This window comes from Rhodnius prolixus, unplaced genomic scaffold (genome assembly GCF_049639745.1).
Source record: "Rhodnius prolixus isolate KJV_2025 unplaced genomic scaffold, Rpr scaffold_6, whole genome shotgun sequence".
NCBI lineage: Eukaryota > Metazoa > Arthropoda > Insecta > Hemiptera > Reduviidae > Rhodnius > Rhodnius prolixus.
Window position 1 is genome coordinate 20,662,626 of NW_027411634.1, and position 11,496 is coordinate 20,674,121.

Genomic DNA, 11,496 nt, shown 5'->3' on the forward strand with positions numbered 1-11,496 from the left:
GTTTAAAATCCAATTATCATTTATGTTTTCGGGTTTTGTAAAATACTCCATGAAAGACAATTTTAATCCTGTTAAATGTGCTATTATATTTTCTCGTATAACTTGAGACAGACCAACCTTATTACTGTACACATTAATAACTTTACTGTATCATATTAATGTTAAACAGAATTTGAAAACTTCAATTTATGGTTCACATTGTATAAAAGGTGTCATAGATTTCAAGTTATATTTTTTTTATTATTAAATTAGGTCTAATTCCAAAGGCAAGTCTATTAAAATTAAGTACAGTCATCGCCAGTAAGTTGCGTGCATTTCAGCTTGTTAAACTAAATAATAAGATAGTTTGGGAAAAAAAAATCTCAATGTTGCACTAGATGTGGCTCTTTGCCCTTAAGTTTAAATAGTACAGGTACAAATTATACCTCTTAACTTGGCAGGTAAACCTTAGTGTAGGTATAAAGACGGATACTAGTTTAAATTGAAGAATGATGGAAGGTTTTGAGTAAGGAACACATTAAAGGTCCACATTGATATATACAAGGGAGTTAGTTAGGTCTGTTAGTTACTTCTAGTCATTTACTGCCCGCAGGGTGTCCTCTGCTCAGGGGGCCCTAAAGTTCGGCTTTCCCTTACAGTTTTGTCAAGGGTAAAAAGGAAATAAGAAATTTTGCTGTAACATATCGCCCCCAAAGTGCCTGGGGTTCTCTGCAATTAGCGGGCGACACTAAGGCTTTAACCTGTCTCAAAACATCCTTAAGAGACTTTTAAAGACTTGCCAATCTTCTTTGGATCTTTCACCGCCTATAAACTTGGCAAATGTTGGGTATTTCCAGCTCTATTTATTGTTTCAAGTAAAAAAATTGATTGTTGTCGAAGACGTGAACAGACGCTACAAGCTACTTACTAGACTACTTGACCGCAGATCCAAACTCGACTTGAATCACAAACTGACAATTTACAAGGCAATGTTAAGACCCATATGGACATACGGAGCAGAAGTGTGGGGCTCAACCAAACCCTCTTAACTCCAATCGCCTACAGACACTACAATCTACAATCTTACGGAAAATCCTGAATGCTCCTTACTACATTTCTAACCTCACCATTCACACTGACCTTCACATCCCTTTTTGTCTCTGATCTAATAAAGTCTCGCCACTGCAACTTTCACAGCCTCCTAGCTCTCCATCCTAATCCTCTTGTACAACAGCTCTTTCCTCTCCTCACCTTCCAGACAATCCTCCTCGTCGCCTACTGATGTGAGTGTAATATCTACCGAGAAAGAGTTCCATAAATGTGTGGTTGCTCTTACAAGACATTCATGAGAACTTAACCAGTTTCATCAAATTTACTTGATGCAACATTTGTTGTAGGTGTAAATATGACAAATAAAGTGAAAAAAAATAAAATTGTCGAACACATGGTCCTAGATATTGAAATCCGAAGTCCTCGCAACTTTCAATGTGAAAAGGATAACAAAGGACTTCGTCAAAAAATTTCAGTGACATCTGATAGTACTTTTGAAGATTCCTTTCAGTAAAAAAAGGACACATTTTAAAAATTATTCAGCTCGTCCCGAAGCATAAATCACCTTAATTACAATACTCACTGTAATTACTTTACAAAGAAGTTATCAATCGTACTGAGTTATGATATTGTAGTAAATATATCTTACAAAACATTCTTTCCCCACACAATACTGTTTCATTTTGAAGGACCGTTCTCCACTCAATTTCGAGTATACCAAATTGCTTTAGACAAGCATAGAGGTCGTTTCACAAGTAAAAGTTATCTGCGCATCAGCTGGATTAAATGTGCAAGATTTCTTAGGTGTAGAAGAGCCAATTACCGCTAGACCTATTTAAAGTTCGGTTGAAATGCGTACAGTTAGCGTGTGAATGAAATCATCCCACATTGTAAACACTTTTATCTTTTGGAGAGGTTAAATACAAGAAGACATTACATCTGGGATCTGGGAAATGGTTGACGTGTCAGCCGAAATAAGGCGAAGAATTGTAGCGGCTAACAGATGCTACTTTGGGCTAAAGAAGCATCTGGGAATTTATCTGATATCAAGGCAGACGATTGTACAAGACCCTGATTCGCCCAGTCTTGACATACAGCTCTGAAACTTGGACCACATCTAAGACAGACGTGAGAGTTTCTTAGATTTCGGGACAGGAATGGGAGGTGTCAGGCGAATCAGGAGCTGTATGCGCTGCATAAAGAAGTAGATGTGGCCAAATTTATGAGGTTGGCTAGACTTCAGTGGGCCCTGGACATGTGGTTAGGATGAGGACATCCCCAAAAGAAGGTGATGAATGAGTACCTCCATGGAGCCAGGAGAGTTGACGAAGGTTGCGCTGGATGGACGGTGTTGCTGGTGATGAAAGGTCGATGTTGAATTTCGCCAACTGGAGAGCAGGACTGACTGATGAAAACTGGTTGAGGAGACCAAGACTTAGCAAGGAATTGTAGCGCCGTTGGATGATGATGAGGACATGGAGGTTTTCCCGATTGGAAGAGGTGAACACACTTTGAATATAAGAAAATGATCGATAATCAGTGAGGAAAAACACAACTTTTGCCAAAAAAGATTACGTTTCATCAGAAAACTGGAAAGTTTAGAGCTGATAAAATAAAACTTACTGGAAAGAAAATTTGGGATATAAATCTGGCTACAGAAAAACGGATTGCTGATGAACTTTGCCATAATCCCATCTTGAAATAAATTACCACCGTTAAACTATAGTTGCCATAACAGAAATCTTGCTAACCGCAGTCCTCCCCTCAAAGTAAAGACAAAAAAGAGGCCGATTAAATTGTGGTTAGCCGGACAAAGGTGAGTAAAGGACGCTTGAAAAGTGGTCCTACCGGCTTTATAATAAGATATTTATACCTAATGTTTAGTATTCGTCCAACTATGTAAAAGTGTAATATAAAACAGAGCTCTGAGAACAGCTATAGAAGCACTGTGCAATCAGATACCTTTGTCTTCGAACCGGCCTCTATCTAGTTCCCAAATGTGGGCCCTCTATATCCCATTCTAGCAATAGGATCTCTGTGTCCACGTATCGGCCAAAAACCTTTTGAAGTTTAAAAAAACCATAACTTAATTCCAGTTTGTTTACTATCATAAAGGAAGTATACTTCATTTGTGTTGTTATAATTTTGAAGGTTATATTGTAAATGGTTTTCTAAAACTGACTTTAAGTTTTACAATATTAATATTTATGATATTTTGTAAAATATTATTATATAACAGATCTATAAATAATTCAAGGTTTAATTGAAACATCTTCTGAAAAAACTGCTTTAAGTCTTTATCATAAACTGTCAGATGAATTTATTTTAAGTTATTTTTGGATTTTTTCATCGGAAATATATGTTTCAAATATTCTTGGTAGATTAGATTAGACTAGGGCGGCCTCAAGGCCTACGCCACTGCGACCCCTTTGGATCTATTGTGGCTCCCCTCAATTTAAAGCTCACCCTCCAGACCTGTCCTTTTAATCAGACTCTTAATGCTGAAAAGCAACTCTTGGGCAAAGCTCACAGGCCTTGGTTTTTCCTCCCCGAGAAGTAACATCCTTAGCCACACGAGCCCCTCACACTGACACAACACGTGCAGTGCCGTTTCCTCCTCTGCCTGACAGAACCTACAGAGGCTATCATCTGCCAGCCCCATGCGATGCATGTGTTTTCTGAGTCTGCAATGGCCAGTTAATAGGCCTACAATCATCCTTATAGCCCCACACGGTCTTGACGGATTAATTCTGCAGTCAGCCTCGGCGAATAGCCTTTAATAAACTCCTTCGCCTGTCTCTGCCCAGTGGTCACCACTCCTGAGACCTACTCTGCACCCATAAGTTAATGGTTGCAGTCTTAACACATTTCGGAACCCCAAAACACAGGGCTCCGGGCCAGCGAAGTGTCCCTCAGAGCCTTCCAGGGCCAATAAATCTGCCGCTTCGTTTCCCTTATGTCCTGAATGACCAGGTACCCAAACCAGAAAGACCTTATTTTGGTCACTAATTTCCTTCAGGGTACTCAGACAGTCCCAAACCAGCCTTGAGTTGACCTGGTAGGAAGTATAATTGCCCGTAGAGCAGCCTGACTATCCGAGAAAATTCCGACCTTGGAATTAATAATTCCTCGCCCTTTAATCTCGGTAGCGCAAAACCTAATTGCAGCTAGCTCAGCCTGAAAAACTGTAGCTAGTTTTCCTAGACTAACCGAAAAGCTACATTTCGGCTTCACCCCGTACACATATTCAAGGTAACAATAGAACTCACGTCTTTACTCCAGAAAAGACCGTGGAAAAGATGGTAAAGAAAAACCTCCACAGTTACTCTTTGAAGCAAGCTCCTCTAGGCGGATTCTAGGTAGATTATATAACCTTCAATCATCTCCATATCCTCCAGGAAGTGTGAGGGCTCTCCTCCAACGTCATGGCTTCACAACCCCCTTGATAATAATATGGAATCCCTAGAGCCTTAACATCCTACCTTCAATAGAAGTTATATCCACCTTTGCCACTTATTACATTTATGAAGTTCTCCCAAGCTTGCGTTAAGTCCGGGATATGAGATGGTGCCCAATACCTTAGAGACTTCATTTTTTTCCCACAATCAACCAATTCATTCACCAGCACCCGGTTGTATGACGACTTGGAACAGGCTAGGGAAGTACTGGGATGAGACAGCATCAGCAGTTTTGGGATATCTTGCTTCCTAGCGGCGTACACATCCTCCTCATCCAATAAAACATCTTCTCCTGATTTTCTGAGAGGAATAATCCAACTTGGCCGTCTCTCAGCAAAAGGAAGAATTTTACCTGGGTCCTTATTATGGGGAGGGTAAGTCCACAAGTGTTGTCCTGCTTACTAGGAGAAGTCCGGTTGCATCAGGAAAAGGTAGAGATCAGTTTTGGCCTCCCATATTCTGGTTGAATTGAGGGAAGTAGGTTTTGGAGAATACAAGATCTATATCTTAGCATAAATTATTCGTAAAAAGGTAAGTCATCTCGAACATTAGCAGCTCATGAGTTCTATATCAAAAATTTGTTGGTCAAATCACCTTGTTATTGGTTGGCCTCACTGTATTGTTAGTTTATATCTCAATTAGAAAATTCACTTAATAATCTTAAGTTGATTTGGTTTAAATAAAATAAATAAATATCTTTAACAAAATGTATCAACTATTTACTATTTACCACCTGGGAAGATCAGTAATGAGCAACAGAAACTTCCCTAACTATATAGAAGAACCAATTAGGAGCATCCATACATATATTTTGTAGGCACTGGTTGTATGCGGTGGACTGTGGGTATGTGTTTGACCAGAGAAGAAGTCCTCTCCTTTTGTTACTGCCGTCCGGACTACTTGTACTCCTGAAGGCCATCACCAGAAAGAATTGTATGTAAAACCAGGTTCGTAGTCTGTGTGCCCAATATATTTTCCAAGTCATCTTGTTGCTAAAACAGAGAAGTTTAAGCGACGTTTATGTTTTAAAATAATATTTCTCTCAAAAGAAAATAAACCCTAAAAAAAATCTAATTGTGAACAAAAAAAACGACTTAATCTTAAGTTCGAACCCAATAATTTCAAGAGAGTTCGAAAGAGAGAGTTTTCAGAATCCAAATTCAGGCGATGCTAAGCTGAACTCGATTAATAACCGCGGCATAAAGAAAAAAAAAAAGAAAAGAAAAGTCATTCCAAAATTAGCCATCGTCTTTCTGTCTTTTAAGAAAAAAGGAAATGATACTAAACTTATTACTTGATTTAAGTACATTTAAACAACTCCGCCATACTAATAAAACCAGTTTTTGTATTATAATAAAATGAATTATGTTTAAAGACACTAAAATGCCAGACGGTCTGGCTACCAATTTTTTTGTATTTTATTTCAAAGAAAAACAGGTTCACTAATTTATTTTTTTAAATAAAAACATAAGGATATAAGAGTTCATGAAACTTTTATTATTGATATAATTCATCTAATATCAGAACTTAGTGAAACAGGAAGTGAATTACTGGGAAAAAGAAAAGCAACTATAAACAGAATAGCGGTAAGTTGATTGGCCAATGTTTAAACTTGTATTTCCTGTAATATCTTTGTTTAATAGTTTCACTAGAAACTAACTAATACTAATTTGTAACTTAATTAATTGGGTTTTCCTTACGTTTGAAATTGTATTTGTTTTGTTTTTGTTGTAATATCTATTTATATTTTGTATTAAGCTGATTATTTGATGTTGTACGAGCTTAATAATGTTATCATGGGGGTCATTTATTTATTTTATTTTATTTTTGCTGCTTGTTTCAATTTAAGATGAAAAGTAAATAAACATGGAGGGTCTACAATGAACAGTTTATTTATTATGCAGCAAAATAAAATTGGAAATCAGTTTATCTAATTAAACATAAAGATTTTCCCAAAAGTTAAAATAACATTTTAAAAAAAGTCTGTACAATAACGATTTTATGACAATTTTATTACCCAAAATTTAGAGTTACAAGATTAGTTTGATTATTAAGTTTATGGAATAAAATGTTGACTTATTATTATCATTTATTTATTTTGATTTAACCAGACAGGTGTACAGAAGGAGTTGCATAAACAAAAAGTTTTAGAAACAAACATTAAAAGATACAAATTGAATAGAACTTAAACAAAAAATAATTATAAAATAATAAATCACAAAATGTAAAAATAATCCTACTAAATGAGAGATAAACTTCTAAATTAAATTATAACTTAAATATTATAACAATACATTATAACTTACATCAATCATTAAGCATAGACGAGCACAATATGACTAAGTTTGTGGTATAATATTGTAAATATTAAGACAGTCAGATTTCTATTAAGTTGATAGTAAATTAAATGGTTGTTCCTCTCTGCTAATTGAGCTTGCAATAGATAATTGGGGTAGATATTTTAATGTAATACATTCATAAATCGGGCAAATAATAAATAAATGAAATAAATTTTCATTTTCATGGAGATTACAAAGAGTACAGAGCTGGTTAGGATTTATTAAATAGGGCTATTGCTTTGTGAACGATTTTAATGGAGAAATTACTGCAAGTTCTAAGTTGGAACAATATGGTAGTTACAGAAAATGGTAGAGAGAGTAAAAGATAATTTAAGGAGATATTTAAAGGAATACTTCTAAAATAAATACTATAATTTGTGGAGTATAGTCTGGCTACGTCAGTGTAGTATAAATTGGCTTCATAGGTTGACAAAATTGTATTTAAATTTTTATGAATTACATAAAGATCCAACATTTCCCAAAGATGGTATAACTAACTTTTATAAAAAAAAAAAAATCCTTAATTTGGGTTACCTAGTTGAACTTAATATTATTAGATGATGAAGAATCGAGGTGTAACAGCCTATCGTAAAAAATACGAGGTAATCTGGATCGATCCTTAATGGAATTAAGTAATCTCCTTTGAAAAGTTTCGATTTGGCAGCATCATCCTTGGCTATTGACTTATTAGAATATGATCATTGTAGATTAAAATCTAATTATAAAAATGGAAACCTCATAAAATAGCAAAACACTAAATGAAATTGACTCTTTGACAAGTGGAAGGCCACTTTTTTTTAACAATTGTCATACCTCAACTTTTTTTTTTTTTTGAATTTTTATTTTCGTCTCTTATTCCAGATTTATAAAATAATGGTGATTATTTATTGCTTTAAAAGGAATCACCATAAAATGATGGTGATTATTTATTGTTTTAAAAAGAATTACCATAAAACGATGGTGATTATTTATTGTTTTAAAAGGAATTACCATAAAATGATGGTGATTATTTATTGTTTTAAAAGGAATTACCATAAAATGATGGTGATTATTTATTGTTTTAAAAAGAATTACCATAAAACGATGGTGATTATTTATTGTTTTAAAAGGAATTACCATAAAATGATGGTGATTATTTATTGTTTTAAAAGGAATTACCATAAAATGATGGTGATTATTTATTGTTTTAAAAAGAATTACCATAAAACGATGGTGATTATTTATTGTTTTAAAAAGAATTACCATAAAATGATGGTGATTATTTATTGTTTTAAAAGGAATTACCATAAAATGATGGTGATTATTTATTGTTTTAAAAGGAATTACCATAAAATGATGGTGATTATTTATTGTTTTAAAAAGAATTACCATAAAACGATGGTGATTATTTATTGTTTTAAAAAGAATTACCATAAAATGATGGTGATTATTTATTGTTTTAAAAGGAATTACCATAAAATGATGGTGATTATTTATTGTTTTAAAAGGAATTACCATAAAATGATGGTGATTATTTATTGTTTTAAAAAGAATTACCATAAAATGATGGTGATTATTTATTGTTTTAAAAGGAATTACCAGAAAATGATGGTGATTATTTATTGTTTTAAAAAGAATTACCATAAAACGATGGTGATTATTTATTGTTTTAAAAAGAATTACCATAAAATGATGGTGATTATTTATTGTTTTAAAAGGAATTACCATAAAATGATGGTGATTATTTATTGTTTTAAAAGGAATTACCATAAAATGATGGTGATTATTTATTGTTTTAAAAAGAATTACCATAAAACGATGGTGATTATTTATTGTTTTAAAAAGAATTACCATAAAATGATGGTGATTATTTATTGTTTTAAAAGGAATTACCATAAAACGATGGTGATTATTTATTGTTTTAAAAAGAATTACCATAAAATGATGGTGATTATTTATTGTTTTAAAAGGAATTACCATAAAATGATGGTGATTATTTATTGTTTTAAAAAGAATTACCATAAAACGATGGTGATTATTTATTGTTTTAAAAAGAATTACCATAAAATGATGGTGATTATTTATTGTTTTAAAAAGAATTACCATAAAACGATGGTGATTATTTATTGTTTTAAAAAGAATTACCATAAAATGATGGTGATTATTTATTGTTTTAAAAGGAATTACCATAAAATGATGGTGATTATTTATTGTTTTAAAAGGAATTACCATAAAATGATGGTGATTATTTATTGTTTTAAAAGGAATTACCATAAAATGATGGTGATTATTTATTGTTTTAAAAAGAATTACCATAAAACGATGGTGATTATTTATTGTTTTAAAAGGAATTACCATAAAATGATGGTGATTATTTATTGTTTTAAAAAGAATTACCATAAAACGATGGTGATTATTTATTGTTTTAAAAAGAATTACCATAAAATGATGGTGATTATTTATTGTTTTAAAAGGAATTACCATAAAATGATGGTGATTATTTATTGTTTTAAAAAGAATTACCATAAAACGATGGTGATTATTTATTGTTTTAAAAAGAATTACCATAAAATGATGGTGATTATTTACTGTTTTAAAAGGAATTACCATAAAACGATGGTGATTATTTATTGTTTTAAAAAGAATTACCATAAAATGATGGTGATTATTTATTGTTTTAAAAGGAATTACCAGAAAATGATGGTGATTATTTATTGTTTTAAAAAGAATTACCATAAAATGATGGTGATTATTTATTGTTTTAAAAAGAATTACCATAAAACGATGGTGATTATTTATTGTTTTAAAAGGAATTACCATAAAATGATGGTGATTATTTATTGTTTTAAAAGGAATTACCATAAAATGATGGTGATTATTTATTGTTTTAAAAAGAATTACCATAAAATGATGGTGATTATTTATTGTTTTAAAAAGAATTACCATAAAATGATGGTGATTATTTATTGTTTTAAAAAGAATTACCATAAAACGATGGTGATTATTTATTGTTTTAAAAGGAATTACCAGAAAATGATGGTGATTATTTATTGTTTTAAAAGGAATTACCATAAAATGATGGTGATTATTTATTGTTTTAAAAGGAATTACCATAAAATGATGGTGATTATTTATTGTTTTAAAAAGAATTACCATAAAATGATGGTGATTATTTATTGTTTTAAAAAGAATTACCATAAAATGATGGTGATTATTTATTGTTTTAAAAAGAATTACCATAAAATGATGGTGATTATTTATTGTTTTAAAAAGAATTACCATAAAATGATGGTGATTATTTATTGTTTTAAAAGGAATTACCATAAAATGATGGTGATTATTTATTGTTTTAAAAAGAATTACCATAAAATGATGGTGATTATTTATTGTTTTAAAAAGAATTACCATAAAATGATGGTGATTATTTATTGTTTTAAAAAGAATTACCATAAAACGATGGTGATTATTTATTGTTTTAAAAGGAATTACCAGAAAATGATGGTGATTATTTATTGTTTTAAAAGGAATTACCATAAAATGATGGTGATTATTTATTGTTTTAAAAGGAATTACCATAAAATGATGGTGATTATTTATTGTTTTAAAAGGAATTACCATAAAATGATGGTGATTATTTATTGTTTTAAAAAGAATTACCATAAAATGATGGTGATTATTTATTGTTTTAAAAAGAATTACCATAAAACGATGGTGATTATTTATTGTTTTAAAAAGAATTACCATAAAATGATGGTGATTATTTATTGTTTTAAAAAGAATTACCATAAAATGATGGTGATTATTTATTGTTTTAAAAGGAATTACCATAAAATGATGGTGATTATTTATTGTTTTAAAAAGAATTACCATAAAATGATGGTGATTATTTATTGTTTTAAAAAGAATTACCATAAAACGATGGTGATTATTTATTGTTTTAAAAGGAATTACCATAAAATGATGGTGATTATTTATTGTTTTAAAAAGAATTACCATAAAACGATGGTGATTATTTATTGTTTTAAAAAGAATTACCATAAAATGATGGTGATTATTTATTGTTTTAAAAGGAATTACCATAAAATGATGGTGATTATTTATTGTTTTAAAAAGAATTACCATAAAACGATGGTGATTATTTATTGTTTTAAAAAGAATTACCATAAAATGATGGTGATTATTTATTGTTTTAAAAGGAATTACCATAAAATGATGGTGATTATTTATTGTTTTAAAAAGAATTACCATAAAACGATGGTGATTATTTATTGTTTTAAAAAGAATTACCATAAAATGATGGTGATTATTTATTGTTTTAAAAGGAATTACCATAAAATGATGGTGATTATTTATTGTTTTAAAAGGAATTACCATAAAATGATGGTGATTATTTATTGTTTTAAAAAGAATTACCATAAAACGATGGTGATTATTTATTGTTTTAAAAAGAATTACCATAAAATGATGGTGATTATTTATTGTTTTAAAAGGAATTACCATAAAATGATGGTGATTATTTATTGTTTTAAAAGGAATTACCATAAAATGATGGTGATTATTTATTGTTTTAAAAAGAATTACCATAAAATGATGGTGATTATTTATTGTTTTAAAAGGAATTACCAGAAAATGATGGTGATTATTTATTGTTTTAAAAAGAATTACCATAAAACGATGGTGATTATTTATTG